Below are 27,601 nucleotides of genomic sequence, written 5' to 3'. Positions count from 1 at the left end.
AACTTTATGTAATCTGATTCCTGCCCCCTACACCCACCCACTCCACTCCCCAAATCAAACCTGTGGAGCCAGTGACATTTCCTCTAAGTACAAGAGGAGATTGTTGTTGCCAGGAAGGTGTCAGTCACTGTGAACCATTCTTAATGATTTCATTAATTACTAATGAGCCTTCAGAAAGTTGGTATTAAAATAGACAGGGCTTCCTGAGCTTTGAAGACAGTATTTTACTATTTACAATACCCTGCTAAATAAAAGCAGGTGATTCTGGGGGTTTCAAATCATGATGATATTGTCAATAACCTGAAAGAGAGAGAGAAAAAGACAGAAACAGACAGATGGACAGACAGCAATCTGCAAGACTAAATTGCCCACCTAAATTCTGTTTGCTTCAGTTAAATTCTTCATAAGAAACATGGGGCTGAACGCTGTCATGAATTCTCGTCCAGCAATGCACCAGTTGACAGACGCTGGAGAACTGAATGAGGAAGGGCGGCTGCCTTCCATGAAGCTGGCGGATGACCGTGACAGAAGGCAGCTTCCAGATCAAAGGGCTGCACACGTGAATATGACTATGGGGCCCCCTGCCTGCCAGGACCCATGTCCTGACATACAGTCTTCTCGAAAGTACCCATCCAACTTGTTTACAAAACCTGCCGCACATCATTCGCTCATTTGTAAATCAGGGTAATATTATTATTTCTAGGGCTGTGGAGAGTATGATGGCAAATCAACCTACAAAGGACCGTACAGATGTCCTAGCACTTGATATTAAGGGACCACATCTTGGCATTGGCGAATACTCGTGGAACACACAGTCACTCTGCTCTATTCGCCCAGATGTCAGATCAGCTCTTGGAGTGGGACCAGAAGATGCTCACAGGGGCAGAAAAGATGCTCCAGGCACAGAGCAAAGCCTTGGGCAGTGAGGTTTCATTTCCTATTGCTTAAGGAAATTCTCAAACTGTCCCGTGATACACTCCATATGGAGAAGAGTCCCTGGGGGTGTGACAGTGTCATGCAAGGGACCTGCCATAAACCAAAATGTCTTCAAAAATGCATATTTTATTACGAAAGTCACGCCAATTTTGTATTCTACTCCAAAACGTTTCTTTTAGTACATGAGTTAAAGAATGAGTTGCCCCAAATATTTGTATAACACTGAGTTTCCAGGAAGATGCTGCATATTTATGAGTAGCCTGGGGTTTGAGAAACAAAGTTTCTAGTCTGCCTTCTGCCTGGCTTTCAGAGTCAGGTGAAACCTGGCCCCATCCCACCTGTGTAACTTCCTCCACCCTCATCCTCATGGACCACGATCCCATCACAGCCTCTCTGAGCATGCTCACTCCAGCCTCCTGGCCTCCCGGTGGCTGCCCCAGTGTCTCCCTCGCACCTGCCTTCTCCTGTGAGATCGCAGCCATCCTCCAAGGTCCAGACACATCTCTCCTTCCGTCACTTCTCCTGTCTGGCAGGACGCTTCAATTTTACCCTGCACCACACAAGTTAAAATTTGTTACATTCTTGTTTGTATTTTCATTATTGTTTCCATATGGCCATTTTCATATCTGCTACTACATGTTATGTTTATTTGGTAGCCTTAACACCACCCCCATGTCACCCCCAAATCCACAGTGATACCCACAGCAGTTAGGACAGTGCAGGCCAAACACTTAGAAATCCCAACAATGAACAGTTGATGACAACGTGGACAGATCAACTTCTTTCACAGCTGGAAGAAATGGACATCTGGTAACATCTAGCACAAGGGTCATCCCGACCTGTTCAAAATGTTCAGGGGAGAGTGTAGCATCCCATCTCGGCCTCTTTGGCCATCCAAATGCATATCACACTTAGCATCAGTGGAAAGCAAAGAGCTGAAAACATCACAGTGATATCAGGACCGGATTTTCCCTCCTTCTACTCCCTTGTTCTTCCTCCAGCAAGAAGGGAGCCTGGGTAAGGCCAGAGAGGTTTCTTTTAGCATAAGAATGCATTTAAGTTACCGAAGAAAAGTGATAAACATTAACAAGGAAACACTGGTCTGTCATGAAGACGTATTTGAAGGGAGTACTTTCTATCAAGCATATTTGCCTCCTTTGAAGTGAAGAGAAGATCCTGGGGGGAAGGCAGGGGCAGAAAAACTGCGGGGAGTTGGAATTGAAGAGGAAGATGAGGGATGGAACTCCTGGACTCTCATCCAACATGGTCACCATTAGCACTGAAAGGTGTCTGATGGAAAGAGCAAATTAGTGTTTTTGCACAATCCTCTGCATTCTATGTTTGGGATTGGCTGGTACTAAGAATGTCTTCAGGCTGGACTTGGGCTGCACACCTTTCCAATTGCTGTGATATAACCAGCAGTTTCCATTGCAATGCAACAGAAGTAAAGAGCTGGTATAGCAATCCCCCCAAATTGTTAAGGAATTATGTTCATCAGTACTGTCTCTTAGGAGAGCATCACGTGTCTAGAAAAGGCAGCTCCCAAGGGAAACTTATTCTCCAAGGGTTACTGTATACAAGTCATCTTCCCCTTCCGTCTTAGAAGTCACCTTAATAAGCTGTGTTATCTCAAAGTCTGAGATTAAAAATGTAAATAGAAATTAATTACACATAACAATTGTGGGCTTTGGTTAACTAAGTGTCTAGTGTTCTTTAGACTTAAATAAAGACTCTTGAATCCCCTCATGCTCAGACTGCTGGAGGGTTTCTCCCCATCACCTGGACATCTATTCTGAGCTACTCTCCAGAAGACGGGTGTTCATTTCCTTTGCAAAAACTCCCAAAGTACCAACTTCCCTTGGTTTCTCCCCACCAGGACCCCCATTGTTCTGCTGGTAGAGCTCTGAGCCTTTTATCCTCTGTCTTGACAAAGGCTCTGGACAGCTTTTTTCAAAGGGGAGCCAATAAGATACCCTCAGCGTCCCGCTAGCCACCAGCCCCCACCAAAATTGTCTCCTTTCTCCTCCATGAGAGATGGTTCTATTTACCACTGGCTTATTAATGGAAACAGGTACCTTTTTTTTAACTTCATTTCATGATTGTATGACAATCAGGTCTATTTTAAACAAAGTCCCTTTACACGTGGGAAGAGTAGGGCATGACCAGTCATTGTCGATTCCCGCAGAGACCAGGGCAGAAGGCATGGGACAGATGAAGCGACAGTCTTGGCATATGGACTGGAGACGGTGCAGCTCTTCCAGGGATCTTAAGAAACAGGAAGATCCTCTCCTCTTGTTGAAATGGTTTAAATGAACGTCTCCCTGAAGGAGCGGCTGCCATGTTCCCTCAGACCTTTTTCTGATTTCTAAATTCCAGTGATTTATCTTTTCTGATCCCCTCCTCCTTTCCCCTCCTTCCTCTTTCTCTCTCTTTCTTCCCTTTTCTTATGACTCCTGTTTTCTTTTTCAATTTTCAATATTAGACCCTCTTGATAAATATTCATAAAACTGTCATTTTCCTCTTGTAAGTTAAACTATACTGACCATTGAGCCATTTCAAGCAAAGGAGATATGAAAATCTGACCAAATAGAATAAATAAAATCCCACCCCTTTGCCTAGATTGTCTAGAGAAGAAAAGAAGAGCAGATGTTCAGTTTTACAAGATTTTAGGCTACAAGTTGTTTGTGAGGGCAGAGTGACATAAAGGAACAGTAGGTGGGTCTATGGAACATTGTCTTGATTTTTCTCAGGAGTTGGTTTGGGGGGTTATTCTCAGGTAACCTCAGCAAATGACTCCTTGGTGCTGAAATTCATTAACATCAGTCCCATTTTGAAGCCTGTAGCATGAATGTCTGAGGGGGCTGGGTGACAGAGAGGAAGAAAAGAATGATGGAGCCAGCATTTCAGCTTAAATCTTCTTAACATCAGTTTTATTGATACAAAATGTCTGAGTGATGGAGTTTCAGAATCCAGCTCTGCTTTTTAGCTATTAAGGAACACTTAAGAAGGGCTAAGCTTCCAGAGGAAAGCTTGGAAATCGACACAAGCTCCTTAAGACAATCTCCATAGCCCAGGATACTGAAGGGCTGGAAGAGGATAAATATGCCAATGTATCTGCAGCAATATCACTGCTGTGACTAGAAGTGGCCTTTAATCTTTTTTGGCCAACTCTCAAGGCACTGCTGGGCTTCTGAGATCTACAGCTTCTATGAACGGGTGTTCTTTTCTTGGTCCTTCCCTCTTGGCTCCATTGGGGGCAGCGTTGGGCTAAGGAAATACGGTCCTTCTGCCCTTGTAACGGGCGCAGTGCGATGACCTGGTCTGTGAGAATAAGAGTACACGTGGCAGATTTGTAAGTGAATGTTTGAATAAAGCTAATAATCAGTTGCACAGAAAGGCCCATCTGGGATTATCCATCTTGACTGATTAAGAAAGTATTTCCTGAGGTTATGAAGTACATGCAGAGCTTCTCCAAAACTGGGAAAATTCTGCTGGACTCTTCATCCTGATACTGAAGGTCTTGAGAGGTGGGGGGGCGGGAGGTGGTCATCAAGAAAAGTGTATCAAAGAGCCCTGACCAATAGAATATTTTAAAAACCGAGATCAACGAAAAGAATGTTTACTGTTCAATACGTACCAATGATGGGAGGTGGGGACTCTAAGAGCACAGCACCTGGTACCCACCAGGGCTCCATGAATATGGGTTGAAGAAAGAACGAGGGGGTGAGTGAATTGTATCACTGGCTTAAACCTTTGGCTCATTTAACATGAACTTTCATTTCCTGGAGTAACGCATTGTATGTTTATAGGGGGAAATGATTTCCTTTCTTAACTTTACATTTAAAGATTAGGAACGCCTCCTCACCATCACATCTTTGTAAGTTCCTGTGCACACAGGCGACAACACACACAAAGCTACTTTCAACTTTTCCAATTTATTTCCTCAGATCTCTTCACCAGGTTTGAAGAGGCTCCTAACGCTGCCTAAAATCACCTCTGGGTAAAAGACTTTCTTAGGTCATCCTGGAAGGACCCCCTCACGTCATTGCTAACCTTTTACTTTATTTTCATCTGATTGGTGTCAAGCCCGTTGACGCTAAGAAGGGTTAGTGAGGGGTTGGAGTTTTAGGGAACTATCCTAAAATAGAATGTGTTTGTATTAGTCAGCTTGGGCTGCCGAAAGAAAATACCATAGACTGGGTGGCTTAAAAACAGTCATTCATTATGTCACAGTTCTGGAGGCTACAAGTCCCAGATCAAGTTCTGGCAGGATCGAGTTCTGGGGAGGTTCTCTTCCTGATTTGCAGATGGCCATCTACTCACTGTGTCCCCCTGTGGCAAAGAGACAGAGCTGTCTGCTGTCTCTTCTTATAAGGGCACGAATCCTATCAGATCAGGGCCCTACCCCATGACCTCATTTCGCTTTCATTACTTCCAAAAAGGCCCTATCACCTATAGTCACATTGGAAATTGGGACTTCAACATATAAATTTTAGGGAGACACAATTCAGTCTATAGTCATGATCTTTTATCTTATTGGAATAGTGTGAGTGTAATTCTCCCTGAAGGTGAAGAAATGGAATGTATGGCATCCCAATATCTTATACCTTCCAAATTGTATTTGTGTGTGGCTTCTGGAAATTATCTTCCTTTCCTTTCTTTATATTTTAGTTTAGCTATCAGTTATGACTCTAAGCCAATCTCTAGCTTCTAACAGATGCTTTTTCTTCAGCCTCTCCTTTTTCTTCTTGCTGTCATCACCATTAAATTCACTAATTTTTAATATTAGAACATTTTTTAAAATGTAATAGGACAAAAACCCTACTATTTGTACATTATGATACATGATGTCTGCACCATCATTTGCAGTCTGCTGTATCCCTCCCTTTCATGGCCTCCAACTGCATCTTCAACCTTTGAAGCACCCTCCAGAATCCCAGGTCTGCATACTTCCCCTTGAGTGACCTCCTCCTCTGAACCCTGGTGTGACTGGCTCTCCCAAGCCCTACAACCTGCCCCTTTTCCACGTGAGCAGACGTGCAGGATGACAGAGCACCTCGTCCACCAGGAGATCTCTGTGCAAGAAAGTAGGTGCTCAATAAATGCTTATAGAAGGAATGACACGTCTGTCGGTCTGACATAATGGCCACTCTCAGAGCAGGTTGAAAAAAAAGCTGTAACTAATTGACCGATATTTGGCATGTTGTTTTTAACCTGGCAAGAGCTGAATTAGGAATCAGATGATCTGGTGTCGATTCTCAGTTATGCCGTTTTCTATCAGAGCAAGCAACCTTGCCTGAGGTTTAGTTCCCATAACTTTAAAAGGTGTATCAAAGCCTATCTTAAAACAATGTTAGGAGGATTATTACATGAGCTAATGTATCTGAATTCATCAGCAGAGTGCTGGATACAAAGCAGTTCTCAGTACATGTAATTTCAGCCTGTCACAGGAGAACAATGCATGACTTCTTGATAATGTATTTATAGAAGTTTGCTGGACTGTTTACTACATTTTAGGTAAATTCTCCTTGATTGAAGTACACTGCTACAAAGTAAATTATGGTTCCTTCCTTATGAATTATAAAATAGCTCCTCTTAAAATGATTGCTTGAAAGGAATTTTGCAGGCCAAAGATAATATTAATTTCCCTTTTTTAAATAATAACAGTAAAAAAAATATGTTAATCTTTTGAAACCATTCAAAAGACAGCGTTCAGGAACAATGTATTAAAGAAATAAAACAATAAATACAGTTTGGCACTTTAAACAATTATCAAAGTTATTTTAATCTGACCTGATTTTATTCTCCCAAATATGAAACTTTATGTACATACTTGTGTGTATCCATATATAGATATCAGCACAAAGGCTAGTGTGAGGCTTAACATACAACAAGCATTTCCATTAAAGTAAAAAACAAAATAAGGATATCTATTGTAACCATTTTTATTTAACATTGCTGGAGACACTACTTATACAACTATATGAAAGAAACAAGTATGAATTTTGAGGGAAAGGAAGTACAACTATTATTATGTGTGCGTGATATATAATTGTATTCTTAGAAAATAAAGTTACAAGTACTACAAAATTTTAAATGCATAAAGATGTCTGGTATATAATTAATATACCAAGCTAAATATTTTTGTATCATTAAAAATTAGTTGGAAGATACAATGAAAATATAGTAAGAGTAAAGTTAAAATACTTGGGAATTTACATTAAAAATGTGTAACCTGTATGTGATTAAAATTTTTAAATGCATTAAGGGACACAAATGAACCATTTAATGAACAAAAGGCATGCCATGTTCTTGAGCAGAAATATGTAGTATCACAAAGATATCAATTCTCCCTAAGTTAATCTGTAAAATAATGCGCATAAAACCCACAGGACTTTTGGAAGGAGAGGGGCAAATAAACAAACAGGTTCCATTCTGTACAATAAAAAAATCAACAAGAAGGAAGAGTCAGAGTAGGAGTGTTTTTTTGTTTGTTTGTTGTTTTTTTTTTTTTTTGAGGACTTATCTGCTTTAAAAAATTTTGTTTAATTTTTTTTTATTTTTAACTTTTTAATTTACGCTGGAGTATAGCCGATTAACAATGTTGTGATAGGTTCAGGTGCACAGCAAAGTGACTCAGCCATACATATACATGTATCCATTCTCCCCCAGACTCCAGACTTCCCTGGAGGTCCAGTGGTTAAGACTCCAGCTTCCACTGCAATGGGCATGGGTTCGGGTTCGATCCCTGGTTGGGGAACTAAGATCCCATGTGCCGCATGGTGCCGCCAATAAATAAAGAAAGAAAAATAAAAATAAAAGTTGAGCCCCACCAATGGATCATTGAAGAAATCAAAGAGGAAATCAAAATACTTAGAGACAAATGAAAACAAAAACACGATGATCCAAAATCTGTGGGACACAGCAAAAGCAGTTCTAAGAGGGAAGTTTATAGAAATACAATCTTACCTCAGGAAACAAGAAAAACTACTATTAAAATATATTGTAAGCTATAAGAATTAAGAGAATGTTGTACTGCTTCTTGACTATGCAGAATAATTAATGGCTCTAAATAGAAGTCCCGAAGTAGATTCGAATTTATGTTATAAAGGTAGCATTTCAAATCAATGTAGTAGACATGGCTTATTTTATAAATGGTACTGGGATATCTCGGCTACTATCTGAAAAAAATAAAGTATAATCTTTAGTGCATATTTTACATGAAAGAAACTTCAGATGAATGAAAAATTTAAATGCAATAATGGGAATACTAAAAGTAGTCGAAGTATACTGTGAGGAGATTTTGTATGACAGATTTTAATGGGGAGAGCCTTACTAAGTATGATAACAAAATCCGAACACAAATAAAGAGAAAGATCCACACATTTGTTCACAACAATAAAAAAGCTTCTGAACTGCCAACGGGGGTGGAGGGAGAGGGGAACAGGGGAGGTGAGAGGCACCCAGTAAACAAGATCAGAAGGCAAGTAACAAAATGGAAGTAAAATTTGTGAATAATGGTACAGAGAAACAATGAATTGCCTTAATATATAGAGATCTCTTGTAAATCAATAAGAGAAAAGACCAGTAACCGGTAGGAAAATGAGCAAAAGAGAAGAACAGAATATTTCTGTAAAGCCTCTTAAACATAAGGATGTTCAATACAACTGAGTCTGAATAGAAATGAAAAATACAACCAGATATTTTTCACCTACCATAATCGCACCTAGCCTAAAAGTGAAAAACGTTTGATAGGGTGTTGGCCATGGTGGGGAGAAACAGGTACCCCAATCTTTGTAATGCTCTAGAAATGTAAACAAAATGTCAACAAAATGTAAGACACATCCTCTTTGTCCTCACAATTTCACTTCTAGGGATTTATACCCCAGATAGATCCCCTTATGTGTGAAATGATGTATGTACAAAGATATTTATCACAGTACTATTTGAAATAGCAAAAGAGAGGACGTGACCCAAATGTGCTAAATAAATTCTCGTACCTCCAGACAATGAAAGGCGATGGAGCCATTTAAAAAGAAAGAGGCGACTGGATGGGACCTGATGTGTTAGCAGCCCCCAAGGGATGTTGCAAAATAATAAAAGTAGGATGAAGGATGCCACGAATAGCAGAGAAGTGTGTAGTTATGTATGGGCCTGTCCACATATGGGATGGTCTGGGGGGCACATGGAGACCTGTTGGCAGTGAGTCCGAGGGAGGGGACCTGCTTGGCTTGAGCCAGGAGTGAGAGGGAGACCACTTTCTGAATCTATAATATGCACATATTGTTTTAAAAAATAAATAATGTTTAAAGCCCTTGACTTTGTTCTTTTCTTTAATGCAATCTTGAAGGGAGAAAAGAGAGTTTAAAAGGCAAATAGTATTAGGGAGATACGGCCAGAGACCAGAAAAGTAAATGTTACCTTTTCTGCTTCTCATCCACACAACTACATGTTCAAAAAATAATATTTAAATGAGTTTTCTGCATAACAACTATATCCCTGTGACCGTAGGGAGATTGCCCCTCCTCTGCTGGCCTCAGTTCCTGCATTTTTATAATGAGATCATTGGACTGGATGCTCTGCAAGTTCCCTCCAGCTCCAGAATTCTATAAAACACTACCCTGGTCTTTCCCTGAGTTCATTTTATTAACTTGCTTCAACATTAGCCCACAAATTAGGGATTACCAGCTGCTGACTATTGCTTCAATCTTCCTCTTCATTTAAATAAAATGGTTCCCTTATCAACCTTTCTCTTAAAGCCAAGCTTATAGGAACAGACTCTATCTGTGTATCTTTTTTTACTAACAAAGCCTGTTTTCGTATACAACTTAATTTATACCATTGTCTGTTTTCTAAAAGCCAGTCTTCCTTCTGGTTCAAACAATGCCTAACCGAAATTTAAAACATGTCAAACTTTACATCCGAAGGGGAGGAATGAAGTAGTTTCACTTCATAGGTTTTTTTTTTAAGGCAGGACAATGCTCAGGAAAGAATTTTTCACTTCCGGTTAACAATCAATTTGCAAAACCGTCCTCTGTTCTCTTTTCTGAAAGGCACCGGGGGCCTAGGATATGCTTCTCCACTGGACCAGAGGGGTTTCTAAACACGGGGAGGGGGAAGGGTAAGCTGGGACGAAGTGAGAGAGTGGCATGGACATATATACACTACCAAATGTGAAATAGCTAGCTAGTGGGAAGCAGCCGCATAGCATAGGGAGATCAGCTTGGTGCTTTGTGACCACCTATAGGGGTGGGGTAGGGAGGATGGGAGGGAGACTCAAGAGGGAGGAGATATGGGGATATATGTATATGTATATGTATAGCTGATTCACTTTGTTATAAAGCAGAAACTAACACCATTGTAAAGCAATTATACTCCAATAAAGATGTTAAAAAAAAAAAAAGATTACATTCTATTGGAGGAAAACAGTCAATAAACAAATATACAAATTAATTAAAAAAAAAAAAAAAAAGTGGGTCTGTTTCCAGGGGTCTATTTAGCCAGTGGGTTCATCACCCGAAACCTCAGGCTCCCTTTCATTATTCCTGCTTGATCCTGCCTTTTGATAATCTCCAGTAAAGCACTGTTGTCTTATTTTCTGCTTTAGACAAGCTTGAGGGAGAGTTTCTTAAGTCACTTGACCAAAATATATTTTGGAGCATGGAAAGAACATAGTTTCTTTGTTTGTTTTGGGGTTCTTTTTCACAAAAGGATTACTTGGATTCAAAATCTTGTTCACTGACTTGTTAATCGTGATGTAGTGACATGACCAATTTCTCAGCCTGTTAGAGGCTTTAATTTCTTTTTCACAAAATGTAAAGAATAACACCTACCTTGCAAGGTTTTTTGCAAAGATTATAAAAAATACGTAGTACATAAAATAGATAATATATGTAACATGAACAGTGTATATTGTATATATATAATTGTCACTGAAAAAATGTTGCCTGCCATATCAGTAAACAAAGGATGTTGCAGCCATCAAGCCATCACATTATAGCCGCCCCAAGAGTGAACCCTGAGGAAACTCAGGATGGAAACAGGATGCCCACCATCTAGCAGTCAACTGCCACAGCCCCCCCTGATGGTGCACCCCGAGGGAACTCAGGATGAGAAAGCACAGGATACGGGCCCACATAGCTGAGGTGCATATCAAAGGAAGGATTTCAGTGAGCCCAGACTTTTGCATCTTCCCATACATAGAAAAACACTAAAAATTCATTAACTCGAGATGTCTGGTTTTCTTTAATTAACAGTAATCTTTCGATGTTCCGATTACCTGGTCTTTGTTGCAAAAACTCCTATAGTTGATGGCTCCTCCCTCTCCTTTTTGGATCAGTCCCTCAGAGAGAGCTGAGAGGCTGTGTCCCAGGCTTAAGTCCTCAGTTTTGCCACCAAATAAAACATATTTCTCAACTTTGAGGTCGTGCATTTTTTCCAGTCAACATAATATATATGTTAAATATACATATATATAATACGTATACACAAATATACATATATATTAGTGTAGGGGGTAAAAACATGGACTTTTCCTTGTTATTTAACCACTCTGAACCTCAGTTTCCATTTCAGCAAAATAGACATATTAACAGGTCCTAAATCACAGTGTTGTCAGAAGGGCTAAACACACATAAAGCATGTACCTACTGTCTGGCAAACAGTAGGAGCTCAACACATGTTGTCCAATGGCAAGGCAGCCCTCAAGATACCAGCGGTCAGTACGTGGTGGGTATTATGATTATTGTTCATTTCTTTCAGGGGCAATCTGGAAGCCCAGAGGCAGAGGTTTGGAGGAATTTTAGGGATCCACGCAATACACCCAGGAGGGAACAACACAGATCCCCTGAGTGGGGTTCAGGGAGCACCTCAGCAGCCCTGGCTCTTCCTGCTCTCTCAGTTGGGAGGGTCTCAATGCTGGGCTTTGTATTTTCAAAAGATGGCCTGGGCCTTCTTCAGAGAAGAGGAGGTGACAGACAGCATGATGATGGCTGATGAAGGTGTGGGATGATGAGCGGAGAGTCAGCTTGTACCAGAAACATCAATACTCAACCAATGCCTGGCTCTACTTCCTCACCTGTTTATTGATGACTAGGCTTTATCTAGTTTCAGGACTAGAGTAAAACACAAGCATTCGAAATAGAGTCACAGATGTAGAAAACAAACTTATGGTTACCAGGGGGGGAAAGTGGGGAGGGGAGAGGGATAAATTGGGAGATTGGGATTGACATATACACAACACTACCTATAAAATAGATTACTAATCAGGACCTACTGTATAGCACAGGGAACTCTACTCAGTACTCTGTAATGACCTGTATGGGAAAAGAATCTAAAAAGAGTGGATTATATGTATATGTATAACTGATTCACTTTGCTGTACACCCGGAACTAACATAGCATAGTAAATCAACTATACTCCAATAAAAATTTTAAAAAACACACACAAGGATTCTCCAAAGATCTTATGTTTGGACCTGATTCCTAGATCTTCTTCTGGGAATTGGGGGTGGGAGGAGAGAGAGTAAAGGAAACAGTGGGGTGGGGTGGGGGGACGTGCATAGGGAAACGAGCGTTTCATGGTGGAAGCACTGAAGCACCACAAAAGGAGTTCCATCGATCCTGGAGAAATCCCCTCCAGTCCCCTCCAGGAAAACTTCAAAACTCAGGGCTGTCGATTCAGCGCACCTGAAAAACCAGAGGAGGTGGCCGTCAGGACCCCGTCGGGACCCTGCAGCTCCACGGCTGCGGCCCCAGCAGTTTTGAGGGCAAACAGCTCACTCCAGAGTATTGATCCAGCCACAGCAAGGTGCAATCTGCTTAAAAAAAAAAAAAAAAGTCTGTTTGAGAAATAGACCCACAGACACAGAAAATAAAATTACGGTTACCGAAGGGGCAAGGGTGAGGGGAGGGATAAATTAGGAGTGTGGGGTTAACAGAGACACAGAGATATATGATATATGTAAAAGAGATGAACAACAGGGTCCTACTGTAGAGCACAGTATTACTGTGCTCAATATTACTCAGTATCTTGCAATAAACGATAATGAAAAAGAATCTGGAAAAGTATATATGTATGTATGTATACGTATGTATGTGTGTATGCATAACTGAATCACTTTGCTGTACACCTGAAACCACCAACAATGTAAATCAACCATTCTTCAGTTTAAAAAAATTTAAAATAATTTTAAAATAATTTAAAAATAATTTTAAAGTCTGTGTATGTACAGCAACCCTACCCCGTCAAGCCGGGAAGACGAACAGCAGTTAAGTGTAGCCAGAGGCAACCCACCACATTGTCCCCAGCACGCAACTCCAGACGTGGTCAGAAGCCTTTTACTGCCTGAGAGTTTTAGCACACGAGGGGGAAGCTTTTCAACTCAATTAGCATTCAATGGTCCTGATGCTCGATCACAGGGATCAGCTGTGAAGTTACTAAAGCCATTACCAGGGGCTGGAGTCGCCAGTTGAGTTTGAAATGTCAGTGCCTTTCCCCTGACACCACCTCCCCTCTTCCCACTGTCCCTCCTAATCAGAGGTCCTGATAATTTGGTAACCTTTCACAACAGCAGGGAGTCATCCTTCAGTCTTGGGATCAGGGACTTTGAAATGCCCAAGGAGTCAATTACAGCTTGGCTCTGTCCCTGGGAAAATAAAGCAGCATCCGAGAGGTGGAAGGAATTGGGGTCCTGGGCAACGCGGGCATGTGAGTTCCGAGGCGCCTTCTCCCAGATGGTGCCTGCATCCCACCAAAGCTTCCGAGGAGACCACAGCCTGTAGGGGTAGAAAGACGAGCCGGGGAAGACCCAGCTCAAGGTTGCTATAAGCAAAAGAAAATATGAATGGAGAATTGTCTAGAATTAGAGGAGGATTGCAGGAATGTAACCCTTTGTATTCTAAAGATCTGAGAATGAATTGGTAGGTAGGTAGGACCTTGGCTAGTTGTTAATCAATACCCATTGGCCCTTTCTCTTTGCTGCATCCAGATTCCCTTCTACAGCCCCCTTGCCTCTGGGTGGGGCCCTGTGACGAGCCCTGACCAGTGGACCATGCGCAGAAGTGGCTCTGTCCTCTCTGGGCAGAAGAGGCCAAGAGCGTGTGTGCCTTTTCCAAGCTCCCTTCTTCCAGCGCGGGGCTCTGAGGACCTGAGGAAGGTGACGCCACAATGTTGAAGGACCCTGAGTCCCTCACATCTGCAAAGAACAGTCTCCCACTCCAACCCTAGCCAGTAAAATTGAGCAAAAAATAAAACTTTAACCTGTATGGATGAAGAATGTCGTCTGCCCTATCAGTCAACAGAGTGTTGCAGCCATCAAGCCATCATCAGCCATGGCAGCCATCCCCGATGGTGCACCCGGAGGGGATTCAGGATGGAAAAAAGCAGGATGCTGGCTCTAGATAGTTAAAATGCACATCAAAGGAAGGATTCCAATGAGCCCAGACTCCTGCCTCTTCCCATACATAGAAAAATGCTAAATTCATTAACTTGAGATGTCTGGTTTTTCTTTAATTAACAGTAATCTTTTGATGTTCCGACTACCTGGTTGTTTTGGGGTTTTATGTTTTGTTTTGTTTTGTTTTTGCAAAACTCCTATATGTCCTGGTTCCTCCCTTCCCTCGTCAGTGCAATCTCTCAGAGCGATCTGACACTGCCTCCCGGGCTTAAGTCCTCAGCAAGTCCACCAAAAAAAAGATGATTCTCAACTTTTAGTTGTGCATTTTTTTCAGTCAACACCTGCTAAGCCACTGAGATTTTAGGTTGTTTGTTAGTACAGCTACCATCAATTATCCTGACTGACAAAATGACATAATCAGAATTACAAACAAAAATATCCATCATATATATATATATATTTATAAACAACAAAATTACTGAATTAACTGTCCAAAAAAGGGAGCTGGTTAAATAAAGGATGGTACACGATACAGCCGTTAAGACACGTCTTTAAAATGATGCTGATGACATGGGGATACGATAAAAAGTGAACTTATTTTTTTTATACTGCAGAGTAGTAACCAAAAAGTAATTGTAAAATAATTTAAGTACTTTGCTTAGAGTCTTTGAAGGGGATTTATGGATCACAGATTTTTTTTTTTTAATTCTCCCTTTCCCGTCTTACCACAGCACTTGCTCCCACACTTCCTTCTTCAAATATTCTTGCACAAAATCCCCGCCACTAGCCTACTTACCTCTAGCCTCCCCTTCCTTTTTTCCCCCATACTGTACCCCCAAAACTAAAGGACAGTCCACCATGCAGAAAAGGAAGAATAGGTGGAAGGAGGGCAAGACTGCTAACAGTCATACATCAACAATGCTCACCCAGAACCTCTGGCAAAAGGAACTTCATTTTTCTACATCTTTCCAGAATCAGAATCTTGCTCACCTCTGGCCCAGGCTCAAAGGGAGCTCTTGTCATCAGAGAAAAATTAAGGAGTTCTCCACTGCCTGTGAAAGTAACTGAGGATGCTTTCTGATACATTGCAGGCAGGGAGAGAGAGCATGTTTAGCTTAGTCAAGGCCTCTTTCATGACATGGAAAAAAAAGAGGTCAAAGTTACATTAAAATGAAGAATCAAAGAGTTCTTTGATTTTTGAAAGAAATCATTAATTGCATGACTTTTGATCAGACTGCATGTCTTATCAAATCTGGAGCTCATACTTGCACGTGGATGAATAATACAAGAGTCCCCACAAGATCCCTCTTCCTCTGCAGCCCCATGTTTTTCTCACTTTGGCTGGTGACAGTGGTTTTTTTCCTCTACGTGAGTTGGATGGGTTGGGAATGTGTCACTTTGAAAAGAAGATGCCCTAACACCTGTCCATAAAAAAGGCAGAGTTCTGGTTACCTCAGCCCTCCCATCCATTCTGGGCACCCACTCAGGGCTCCAAAATGATCTTGTTGGCTGGGCCTTCACAGTGGATAGGTGTGAATTAAATGACAAAGCTCTGGGCTGCGTCAGACAGAGGGGGCAAATCATAGTGTCTGATAGGACAGGTATTTTGCCTGTTTTTAAATTTCTACACAATGGGGGATCCTTTTCTAGGCTGACCCATCTGGAAGTTGCTTTTCCCCCCCAGGTATCAAATTTAGCCTCAACAGAACATGGGCCCTCAGAGATGCCACAAACATAGAGACCCCAGAATGAGAAAAAGGAGAGCGCTGTAAACCTGGATCTCAAGGAGGACAGAAACAGGCATTTTGCAGACAGCATGAAAGGAAAGCACAGAAAATGACTCCACTTAAAACAGAATTTTGAGCTACAAAATTCCGGGGCTCCGGGGACTTGAATTCTCTCCAGTTAGTAAATACATAGTTTGCACCATCTTACCACAGAATAATCTGAGATAAGACGAGAGACAGGGTACTAAAGATCGACAAAACCTAGATTTTGAGTGAGGAGGACTCTGAAATGGGCAAGAATAGAGACATTTGCACTCAATACAGAAAGCTGAGAGTTTTGTCCACCTTTGTGAGGAAGGTGAGTATTAAGAACCTCAGTAATGGGGCTTCGCTGGTGGCGCAGTGGTTGAGAATCTGCCTGCCAATGCAGGGGACACGGGTTCGAGCCCTGGTCTGGGAAGATCCCACATGCCGCGGAGCAGCTGGGCCCGTGAGCCACAACTACTGAGCCTGCGCGTCTGGAGCCTGTGCTCCGCAACAAGAGAGGCCGCAAGAGTGAGAGGCCCGCGCGCCGTGATGAAGAATGGCCCCCACTTGCCGCAACTGGAGAAAGCCCTCGCACAGAAACAAAGACCCAACACAGCCAAAAATAAAAATAATAAATAAATAATAAATTAAAAATTAAAAAAAAAAACAAACAAAATCTGGACAAAAGTTGAACACCTATATACCCACTGCAGACTTTACAATTAGTATTTTGAAAAAAAAAAAAAAAAAAAGAACCTCAGTAAAAATGACTTAGAGTCTTCAATTAATCCTTTTGTTGTCTTAGTAAAAGTGGAGGGAGAGATAAACAACCTTAGTAATCGTTACGGATAATATCCGGACTATGGGTGTGTCATTGGCAATGATATTATAACCATTCCTTGAGTATTACAATGGGCTGGTCATTGTCAAGGGCACTTTCAAATATTGGTAGTATATATAAGTCCATGCCACTCTCCCACTTCGTCCCAGCTTCCCCTTCCCCTTCCCCGTGTCCTCAAGTCCATTTTCTGCGTCTGCGTCTTTATTTTCCATTCTTAAGTTGGGCCATCAGTTATTTAACCAACCCCCTACTGTGGGATTTTTAGGTAGCTTCTAATATTTTTTCTATTACACTAATGGCTGAGATGAATATTCTTGAACATAAGTCTTGTACATAAATTTGACTTTCACCTTAGGATAAGATCCTGAAAGCAAAATTACTGGCTCAAAGTGTATGAACGTTTTAAGGCTGTTGATACACAAATTGCCAAATTACCCTCCAGAAGGTTCGTACCAATTTCCATCCCCATCAGCAGCAACAGATGAAAACGGCCTTTTCCTTATATCCTTAGCAGCAAATTTTGTGCATTCTTAAAACTTTCTACCAATTAGATGAGCAAAAAAAAAAAGAGATTTATAACTTGCATTTCTTTGTTAGGTAGTGAAATTGAACATCTTTCCATATTTATTGGGGATAAGCTTCTGTTCTATTGTGAATGCCCTGTCGCATCTTCTACCCGTTTATCTGTCACTGTGTTGGGAGATGCTGGGATGCAGAACCTCCTTCGGTGCCTGGTGTGGTTCTGCTCCTGCTGACACAGAGTCCTCTCTCAGTGGAAGATGGCTGCTCCTTAGCACTGAGAAAAGTCAGCACCCCTACAGCCTGCCATGGGCCTGGAAGTGATGTCTCAGTGGCTCTGGAGGAATTACATTCAGGTCCCTGGATTTAGCAACTCACCAGCAACCAGAACTGGTACTTTAGGACTAAATGACTCTGCAGTGTATCAGTTCTCATGAACTTGACCTTCTTTCCACCTTTTCATCCAGTGACTGAATCAGGCCAAGCTGCAGTGGAGACACAGCTTCGTCTCTCTTCTCCCGGGAGTGGGACTGAAAAGCCAGTACAGAGCAGATCATCCCTGCAGACACTCGCTGGGTGACCCCGGGGCACAGCAGGAGGAAAGAAGAGTCATCATCCTCACCCTTCTTGGAGGGTGGAGCCACGTTCCAAAAAAAGATGCAGTAAGCACGAACCACACAACAACCCAGATGAACTTGAACTCAGCAGTTGGAATGAATAACCCCTCCTTTCTGCAAGTCACTGCTCACCCTGTGCCTCTCTCCATTGGTGAGTGGTTCCTTCTGGCTTGAAATCACTACTGGTGACTTACCACTGCTGGTGCTTTACATTGTTGTTTCCCCCACTAGAATGTCAAGTTCAGGGCATCCAGTTCCTCCGCGTGAAACCCTTTGTAGTTGCTATGGGTGAACGGATGAGTGAGTGATAAATGAACAAAACAATTTTTCCCTAGCACTTCCATGCTGTTTCTAAATGACAGATTTCCACAGCTCCCTCCCCCATACAACCACAGACTCTTTGAAGACATTTCTCTCTCTCCCCGCATGCCTAGCACAAAGGGTGATAAATGCTAATCGAGGGAATGAATGAACCAAACCTTATCTGGACCACAATAACGCCTACTTGAGCTCATCTTTCTTTTTTTTTTTTTTGATGTTTTAGTTTAAATTTTATTTCCTGCCCCCAAACATCCATTAAGCGCCCAGGAGAAGGAAAAGGGGATGTGACTAGCAATAGAGAGAAATCTTCTTCACAACAATGGCCATGGCAAGCTTAGGCACTTTTGGTGAAATCTCTCTGGGAAGTCCTGGCAGAGGAATAAAAGGCAAACTGACACAGAAGTATTGCTTGGTGTGCATTTCCAGGCTCTGCCTTCTTTCTCATCTCTTGGTGGCAGACGGAGGAAGAGGAGAAAAGGTTAAACTTTTTTATAAACCGGCAGAATAAGCTTATCACATCCTCTCACTATCTCTGCATAGGTTCTAGTCTCTGCAGCATTATATAAGCTTTGCCCAAAGTAATGAACAGTTGAAAGTCAAATGTAATACTTCACCAAACAACTTAAAAATGCTTGCACACCGGAAAGGATTAAGTTGCAGAGAACACAAATGGACCCAGAGCAACCTTTGCCAGAAGAGAATATTGTGCTAAATGTACAGCCATAGCTCTTTTCCATATGAAGAAACAGTCAGAAGGATAAAAGAACTTGGTCAAAATCACACAAGTAAGTAGGACAGAATCTGGTCTGTCTGTCCCAAGGGTTGTGTTCTTTAACCCCCAGGCTAGCTTTTCTCGAATCTGATTCATGCATAGAATAACTATACACCTCTGTTTGCCTTGAATATTCCGTGTTTATACGTATGCCTGCTGCAGTTTTTCACATTGCCCACTTTGACTCCCAAAAGCAAGTGAGAATACACAATAATTTGGTCACTCTATCCATGGACCACTGTGGTGGGACTGCCCAGGAAGCTTATTAAAAGTGCAGCTTCCTGAGCCCTACTCCAGATCTAGATGAGTTTTCTGAGGGTTGGCTCAAGAATCCAGGTCCAAGTCTTTTTAAGTGGTTTTGTGGAACCCCCCAGGTGAGTCTCTCGCTCTCTTAAGTTAACAAACCATTTATTCTGCCTCCCCCAGATGCCCAGCCAGGTCCTGTTAAGGTAGGAGTCCCCGCACCACATCAGAGGGATGCTCCCAGCCAAGTAATCTCTGGAGCCTTGGAGAATCTGAATGGTCTCGTGCTGGCCCACCTGCCATGACAAACCTCCTCCAGAGCATTCCCCTTCACATTTTACCTTCTACCACTCCCAAAGGCAGTCTGCTCCAATGAGACCTGACTTCGCCTGTCCTAACGTGCACCCGCTGATTCAAGCAGTTTAGGAATACAAGGTGCTGTGGTTCTCAACCAGGGTGGCCCAACCTCTAAAATAGTAGTCCAAGCAGTCTCTACCTCCTGGGCACATCCCCTCTGCAACAGCCCCAGCAAACGAATGTCCCATCCTTGCTTTTTCAAGGTCAGCAACAGGGAGTCCCCTCCTAAAGAAGGTTCTCTCGCATTGCCACACTCTCAAAGGCTGCCCCCAGTGTGGTTCCTTCCTGTGGGCCTGATCAGGCTAAGGGCAGAGTTGTCTCTTTCCTTCTCTGAGTCGGACCAAATTGTCTTAGTAACACCTCTTCACAGTGTTGACCATGTGTTTCACGGGGGCTGCTGTTGAGCCTTTATCTCATCCTTTCATGGTGGAGAGAGGGAGGATTATAATGATTTTTACTTCTAGGGGAGAGGGTGGTGCCATATTGATGAGAAGACTGGAAGAACCAAGAGGGCTGTTGAAGTGCTAATGAGACTGGAGGGCTGAGGAGATGGTGTCCCAGGAGGCTGCGTTGATGTGAGCCTAGACTTGGTACCCAGAACGCGGTTCTCAGTCTCCTGATCACTCTGCCTCAGTATTTGGCCTTGTTCTAATCTAGATAAAAGTATCAGAGGGCTAGAGTTCAGTGTGGTTGAAACAGGCAGTATAAATGGGGCCCAAGAGGGGTTGCCAAGGTGGGAGGGGTTCTTAACCAATTTATATTAGATTATTTTTTTCCGAAACTTGAAAGACATTTCCATTAAAGCCTCACAAGTGACAGACTGCAAGAAATGTTTTCTCTGTTGTGGAAGGGAGAGATGGAGAGGCTCATGATTGCAATTACTTTCGGGTTCTACTGTTTTCTCTGGAAACGGTGAAGAGACCTCCTCATGTGCTGCAGCCGTAGGCTCTAGGAATTGCTTTTGCAGCCAGTGTCCCTTCTCTAGGGACTCATAGAGGTGATGGGCCAAGGCTGTGTTTTGGATGTCAAGTAGATTAAAGGTCTTCAGCCAGAAACTGGGAGAGACATGAGAGAGGGAAATTCTGGCAGGAGACTGTGTACAGCAGAAGTGACTGATCAGTTCTGATTTTCTTTGCAGCAGCAGTTCCTTTGGCCACGCCAGCAAAGGTGGAAGCAGAGAAGCCAGTCCCCAGACGTGCTCCCAAGAGAAAGCACTCTCCGGAAAAGTCGAACAAAGATCTGGGTTGCCCCAGACCCAAAATCCGGCGATTACAGCATGGTGCCAGGAGGTAGACCCCACAGAATCTTGCTGGCTGAGCCATTCTGAAGAGAGAGCAATGGTTTAACTGCCTAAGGCAGCGAATGCCTCTTCCTGCTGTGACCCACCCCGTCCCCCCACTGCCCACTGCCACAGATTAGAACCTGCGTCGTTCTGTTTGAGCCTTCCTCAGCCAGGAGCCTCCTTCCACACTAAATGGCCATAAGCAAGGAGCCTCAGAAACTGAGGTTTGAAATGAGAGTCTGCCCTGAACATCCCAGGGCTGAAGCTGGCCTGGAAGAAAAGGTGACGTTCCTCTGCTCAATCCTCAGGGGCCCCTTTGTCACTTGAAGAAAGAAAAGTCTGCACTCTGCGAGCCGAGGAGGATGCAGGAGCAGAGACAGGGTGCAGAGAAGCCTTAGCAGTCTACCACATGGGCTCCTGCCCTGAGCCATGGTCAGCGGCCACCACCACAAACCAGGGGGGAGCTGGGTTTTTTGAAACTGAAAGCGGCCATCTGTGGCTTCCCAAAGAGCCTCCTGCCTGGGGTCTCAGGAGGCAGGCTAGAGAGACCCAGGAAGACCTGCTCCCTGAAGCAGGAACAGGATGGAGAGTCAAGCAGCACGCACCCTGCCCCGAGGTTCACATGCTCCTTTATTCCCAGCCCTTTCTGTCCCCAGTGGGGTCCCTTCCTGCTCAGTAAAATGCTTTCCTGCAACAGATTTCTAGGGTCGCCAGTGCTCACACTTAGGTCACTACCCCTGTGCTGGGCACTCCTGCTTCCCAGGAAAGGTTCCAAAGGTGGAACAGCTCCAGGGGGTGCCAGGGGTCAGAGCAAAAACTTGAGAGGCTGGGGATGAAGGAGTTTGGGCACAGTCCCTAAAGCATCTCAGGGGTTGAGCTTCTGTGAGAAGGCACATCCCCTCTAGGTGTGTGTGTGTGTGTGTGTGTGTGTGTGTGTGTGTGTTGGGGGGAGGGGGTCCCCAGAGGAGGCAGCCGGGGGAGGGCCTGAGGCTGGAAATGGGGAATGGCGTGCGGCCTCTGAGCAAGCACAGGCACTTAACCCTTGAGGTTTCTGGGAAAGCTAGAGCCACAAGGGCCACGAGATAAGGCAAGTGTAGCAGCGGAACCCAGGTGCCAGGTCTTTCCTCAGAACCTATACTTCTCCACGAGGCCGGGCCTTCCACGCTGAGGTAGGAGGGATCCTGGCCAGAAGGTCGGCCAGCAGCTCTGGGAGGAAGGTTGCTGCGATGGGGGCTCTGCTGCCATGGAAATGACTTCATTTCCTTCCACTCAAATAGCCTCCTGACTGGGTTCCTGCTCTGTTGAGTAAAAGGGTCGTTGACTCTCCCCAGAAGGTTGTTCAGTTCACATCCCAGAAGTCCCTCTCTTCAGGCCCTGGGGAGGTGTAGCGCCTCCTGAGGGCGCTCTTTCCTGAGGCTGGCTGACAGAAGTGGGGGAGCTTCCTGAGAGTTCCCAGGTGCTGGTTGAAGTCCCCAGAGAATGGTCATGCAGGTTGGGGAGTCAAGTAGGTGGAGAGAGAAGGTCGGGGGCAGAGGGCCCCTTCCTGAATCCGGAGCTCACAAGGTTACCCCCCCATTTCCAGAAACTCTCTCTTCCCCCACACCAGCCCACATGGCCCAGTACCGGGAAACCGGGAGCCCAGAGCACGTGTGGCCGCGGAGACAGTCGCACGCAGCCCTCGGAGTGGGCGGGGCCGGCTGCAGGCAGATGGGGACGAGGTGTGCTCCCGGGAGGCCTCGGGCTGAAGGTGGCCCTCTGAGAGAAGCAGCCCAGCTTGGCCAGGAAGGTTAGAGGCGGGCGAGAGCAACCTAGGGCGCCCCCTCGGAGCAGTGGGAGTGGGAAGAGGGGCAGGGGCGGAGGGAAGCCGCGGTGGGAGGCGAGCGGGCTCTCAGCAGAGGCCAGCTTAGCCCGCGGGCGCTGCCTCTGAGCAGGGGGCGGGAGGGCAGTGCCGCCCTGTGGCTGCCGGGCTTCGCGGATCGCGGCTCTCCGCACACGGGTCGCGGGGTCCTGTGACTCTGCATCCCCCTCCCTCACCCCGCCCCCCTCGCGAGGCCGCGCCGCTGGGTGGCCTGTGTCGACGGGCAGAACCGCATCGCCCGCCCCTCTCAGACCCGCCTCTGCCCACCTGCCTGGCCCTGCGCAGCTTGCGGCCCGGGGGCCTCGAAGGTCCCCGCGCACTCAGCCAGCGGCCTCTGCTGTGTCTGCTGCTGCGGCCGGTAACCCGCGTCCAGACCACGCCGGGCACCTCCAGCACCCCAAGTCCGCGGGAGCGCACGCGGGCCCTGATGCGGGACTTCCCGCTTGTGGACGGGGGGGCTGCAGCGTGTGCGGGCTGGTGGGGGCCGGTGGGGGCCTAGCCTGGCCCTGGGCAGGGGAGGAGGTCCGGAGCATGCAGAGCTAGTGGGGAGGCTCCCTCACACCACCCCTGGATGTCCTCTCCATCATCTATGGATGCCCTTCCCCTTCTCTGTCATCCCCTCCCTGGTGGGAACCCCTCAGCCCAGGCCTCAGCTGCTCCTAGTATAGTCTGTGTGACAGTGTGAGGTGGGGGACCCCCCGGCTGGCCCAGGCCAGGCAATGTGTCCTGCCTGATCCCAAGACCTAAGGAGCCCACCCATTTGCCTTGACCTCCCTCCAGCCACAACGACATGCCCCTGGTCCTGAGGCAGTTTTACCACAATGGGCTACAGGATGTTAATCTGTGCAATTTCAGCCATGGCCAGACCAGCTTGGACAGGCTGAAAGACGGTCTCGTGGGTGCCCAGGTACCAAAGGGACACACAAGGTGCCACCATGGCTGCTGGGGAATGTGGGGTAGTTTGGGGGCCTCAGAGACCACAGGTTAGTCACATTGGAACTAAGTTACCATAGTGACCTAGAAAGTGCCATGCCATGGATGCTCGGGGCTACAGGGGTCACAGTGAGCCAACCTGACGGGCATCCAAGTACCACAGAAAAAGCAACGCATTACATGTGACTTCTGGACACAGTGAGTGCTGTGCCAGCTCAGGAGGCTATGAGAAGCCCAAGGAGTTCCAAAGCCCAAACTAAGCCCTGGCCTTCCCTCAGTTCTGGTCAGCCTACGTCCCATGCCAGACCCACGAACGGGATGCTGTGCGCCTCACCCTGGAGCAAATTGACCTCATCCGCCTCATGTGTGCCTCCTATTCTGAGCTGGAGCTTGTGACCTCAGTTAAAGGTAGACGGGGGACTTCCCTGGTAGTCCAGAGGTTAAGACTCCACGCTTCCACTGCAGGGGGCTCGGGTTTGATCCCCGGTGGGGGAACTAAGAGCCCTCATGCTGCGCGGCACGGCCAAAAAAAAAAAAAAAGGTAAACAGACTGGTGGTGGTAGGTGTTAGGGACTTCAGTAAGCTACCCCTGCCTCTGAAAATGATCATCTGACCTACCTGCCCCCAGCTCTCAACAATACCCGGAAGTTGGCTTGCCTCATTGGTGTGGAGGGCGGCCACTCACTGGACAGTAGCCTCTCCATCTTGCGTACCTTCTATGCGCTGGGTGTGCACTACGTGACACTCACCCACACCTGCAAAACGCCCTGGTGAGCGCAGTGCAGATGGTAAGGGCCCAGTGAGGCAGGGATCTGCCCAAGATCACGCTGGGGCCCAAAGCAAATTTACCCCTGGGATCCAGCCCTGAACCTGGGGTGGGGAGGGGAATGGAGGTTTGCAGAACAAGACTGAATCCCCAGAAGGGCCCTCCTACTGCCAGGCACAGCCCAGTTTGGGTCCCTCCTCTTGCACCAGGGAGTTGCAGGTGTAGACGGTTTGACAGAACCTCTTTCTAGGCTCTTGTAGCCAAGTCATGGCCACCAGTCAGACTGCCTCCTGGCCATCCTGCAGGGCACAGAGCTCAGCAAAGGGTATCCACCCCTTCTACAGCAACGTCAGTCGGCTGACCGGCTTTGGCAAGGTAAGGACCCGGGTTCCATACCCTGCCCCACATGAATGTACAGCCCCGCCTGTTCCCTCCAGATAAATGCACACAAGGTAAATGCAGCCCTGATGCCCTCTCCCCATCCTGTCCCTGCAGAAGGTGGTGGCAGAAATGAACCGCCTGGGCATGATGGTGGACTTGTCCCATGTCTCGATGCTGTGGCACGGCGAGCCCTAGAAGTGTCACAGGCACCTGTCATCTTCTCCCACTCAGCTGCCCGGGGTGTGTGCAAGAACACTCGGAATGGTCCTGATGATATCCTGCAGCTTCTGGTGAGGGACTGCCCTGGCCCTCAAACCTAAAGCAAGAGGTTCAAACCAGGAGCCCTTGAACCTGAGCCTCTCCTCCCTCAATTTCCTCAAACCCCAGGTTAAATACCTTCTGCCCCCAAAACCCACGGTCCACAGCCCCTGAACTCTTGAGCCCTAGGTGGGGGTCTAGGTGGTAAGATACTCCTCCAAACCCGGAAACCCAGGGCCAAGACACCACCCAGACCAGGGCTGCGGCTCCTCCATTCACATAAACCCAGAGAGGAGACGACTCTGACCTCAACACCTTCCTCACAGGGGCCGAGAGAGTGAACAGGCAGGTGGCTGTGCTGGGGGCCAAGCTGACTGTCCACCGGTCCGCCCCTGCAGAATAAGAACGGTGGCATCGTGATGGTGCCCTTGTCCGTGCGGGTGCTGCAGTGCAACCCGTTAGCCAACGTGCCTACTGTGGCAGGTGAGCCTCACCCTGGGCTCTCTGAAAACTCTGATTTGGAGCTGAAGCTGGGTCCAAATTTGGGGAGGACTTCAGAAGAGCCCCAGTGGTTTGACCCACCTGTTGGCAATAGGTACAGCTCCCAAAAACCCAATAATGGACGGTACACAGCACCTTGGTGCCATGTGGAACTGGAGCCACGGAATCAAAACTGCGATACTGATGGGTATCAGGGAGGCTGTCAGACACAGAGCCTGGGTGCTGCCCAACTGTGCCTCTGCAGGGGCTCCTAAAGTGCACTGCCCCTACCTCTGGCCAAGGGACTGGACAGCTCCTTAGGTCTCTGGGGTCTTCATCAGTTGTACTCTTGTTCCTCTCTCATCCTCCACACCCGGGGAAAGGAGCCCCCACAGGTTCTCAAGGAGACTGGGAGGCAGGGTGAATCTTGGGTGGGAAATGGCCCAAACAGGGGGCTCTGGGGTCCACTCCAAATCTGAAGTCCAGTCTAGAGCCAGCTGGGATCACTTCAGATCAAACCTCAGGGCCCTCTAGTTGGTACTCTCGGTGCCAGGCCACGAAGGAACTGGCCTGTTTGGCCTACAGGCTGGAAAAAGAGGAATCAACAGAGGCCAGTCATCACCCCCACCCCTGCCCTGGAAGCCCCACACTGCTGACTTCCCATTCTTCAGATCACTTCGACCACATCAGAGCAGTCACTGGATGCAAGTTCATCGGGATTGGCGGAGATTATGATGGGGCTGGCCGGTGAGTGCTTCCCCATGGCTTGTCTTGGGCTGGCTGGGCAGCAGTGGGGCTTTCACAGCCACCGTGCCCACCACACTGTGGTCCTCATGGCTTTGACCATAGCCTCAGGTGTGCTGGCCCAACTGGTATCTCCCCTCTCCCAGGGTCTGCTTCCTGGGCTCTCCTGTTTGGCCCTACTCTAGGTCATCATATTTGTCTAAAACACCACACAGAGCTCATCTGCCCAGCATCTGCGCCCATCCAGTGCCAGCAGACCCACGGCCTCTGAGCAGACTCTTAGCAAGGTCTGGGCTGGGCTGACCATCTTCTCTGCCTGCAGCTGGGTCTGTGCATGCAGGGGGATCAACCCAGTTCTTAAAAAGCTTTTCTTCTCTTTATAAATGGAGGCAAAAATTGCATTCAGTGAAAGGCATAGATCTTAACAGTACAATTCAATGACTTTTGACGAACAGTCGAGGCGCTTTTGGGGCATTCCTCTGAAGGATGAAGAGCAGGAGTGAATCATTTACTCTCTCCAAGTCTCCATTTTCCATATCTGACCAGGGCTGGGGTTCAGTGGACGCTGGACACATAGGGCTTTGGTTCTGACTCAGGACCAGGAAACAGGTCTGAGGCCCAATAGCTGGCTGGCTGGCGGCCACACAGGTTCCTGCAGGGGCTGGAGGACGTGTCCATATACCCGGTACTGATAGAGGAGTTGCTGAGGCGTGGCTGTAGTGAGAAAGAGCTCTGGGGTGTGCTTCGAGGAAATGTGCGGCGGGTCTTCAGACAGGTGGAACCGGTATGCTGGGCTGGGCAAAAGAGTAGCTCTGAGCAGGTGGTCTGAGCAGGTGTACGTGGGGGTGCTGTGAGAGGTGCTGCCCGCTGACTGCCGCCTCCAGGTACGGGAGGAGAACGAGGGACAGAGTCCCTTGGAGGATGAGTTCCCAGATGAGCAGCTGGGCAGCTCTTGCCGCTCCGTCCTCCCACGTCTGCATCAGAGAGAGGATCTGGCTCCAGACCAGAAACTAACCAGAGCCGTGGTTCGTGGGAATCCCATTTTGTCACCTAAGTGGTCATTCTCAAAATCTTGCCCCCACATGGGCCCAGGCCTCAGAGTTATTGCTGCCTTCCCAGTCCTCATTGTTTGGCTCTGGTGA

General features: G+C 46.3%; 1 pseudogene; it reads left to right on the top strand.

Moving 5' to 3' along the window:
* Positions 1–837: 837 nt before the first annotated feature.
* Positions 838–27,601, top strand: LOC133081279 (dipeptidase 2-like; annotated as a pseudogene).

Source organism: Eubalaena glacialis, chromosome 20 (genome assembly GCF_028564815.1).
Source record: "Eubalaena glacialis isolate mEubGla1 chromosome 20, mEubGla1.1.hap2.+ XY, whole genome shotgun sequence".
Lineage (NCBI taxonomy): Eukaryota > Metazoa > Chordata > Mammalia > Artiodactyla > Balaenidae > Eubalaena > Eubalaena glacialis.
Note: the sequence above shows the minus strand (reverse complement) of the source record. Positions and strands in the feature narration are given on the sequence as shown.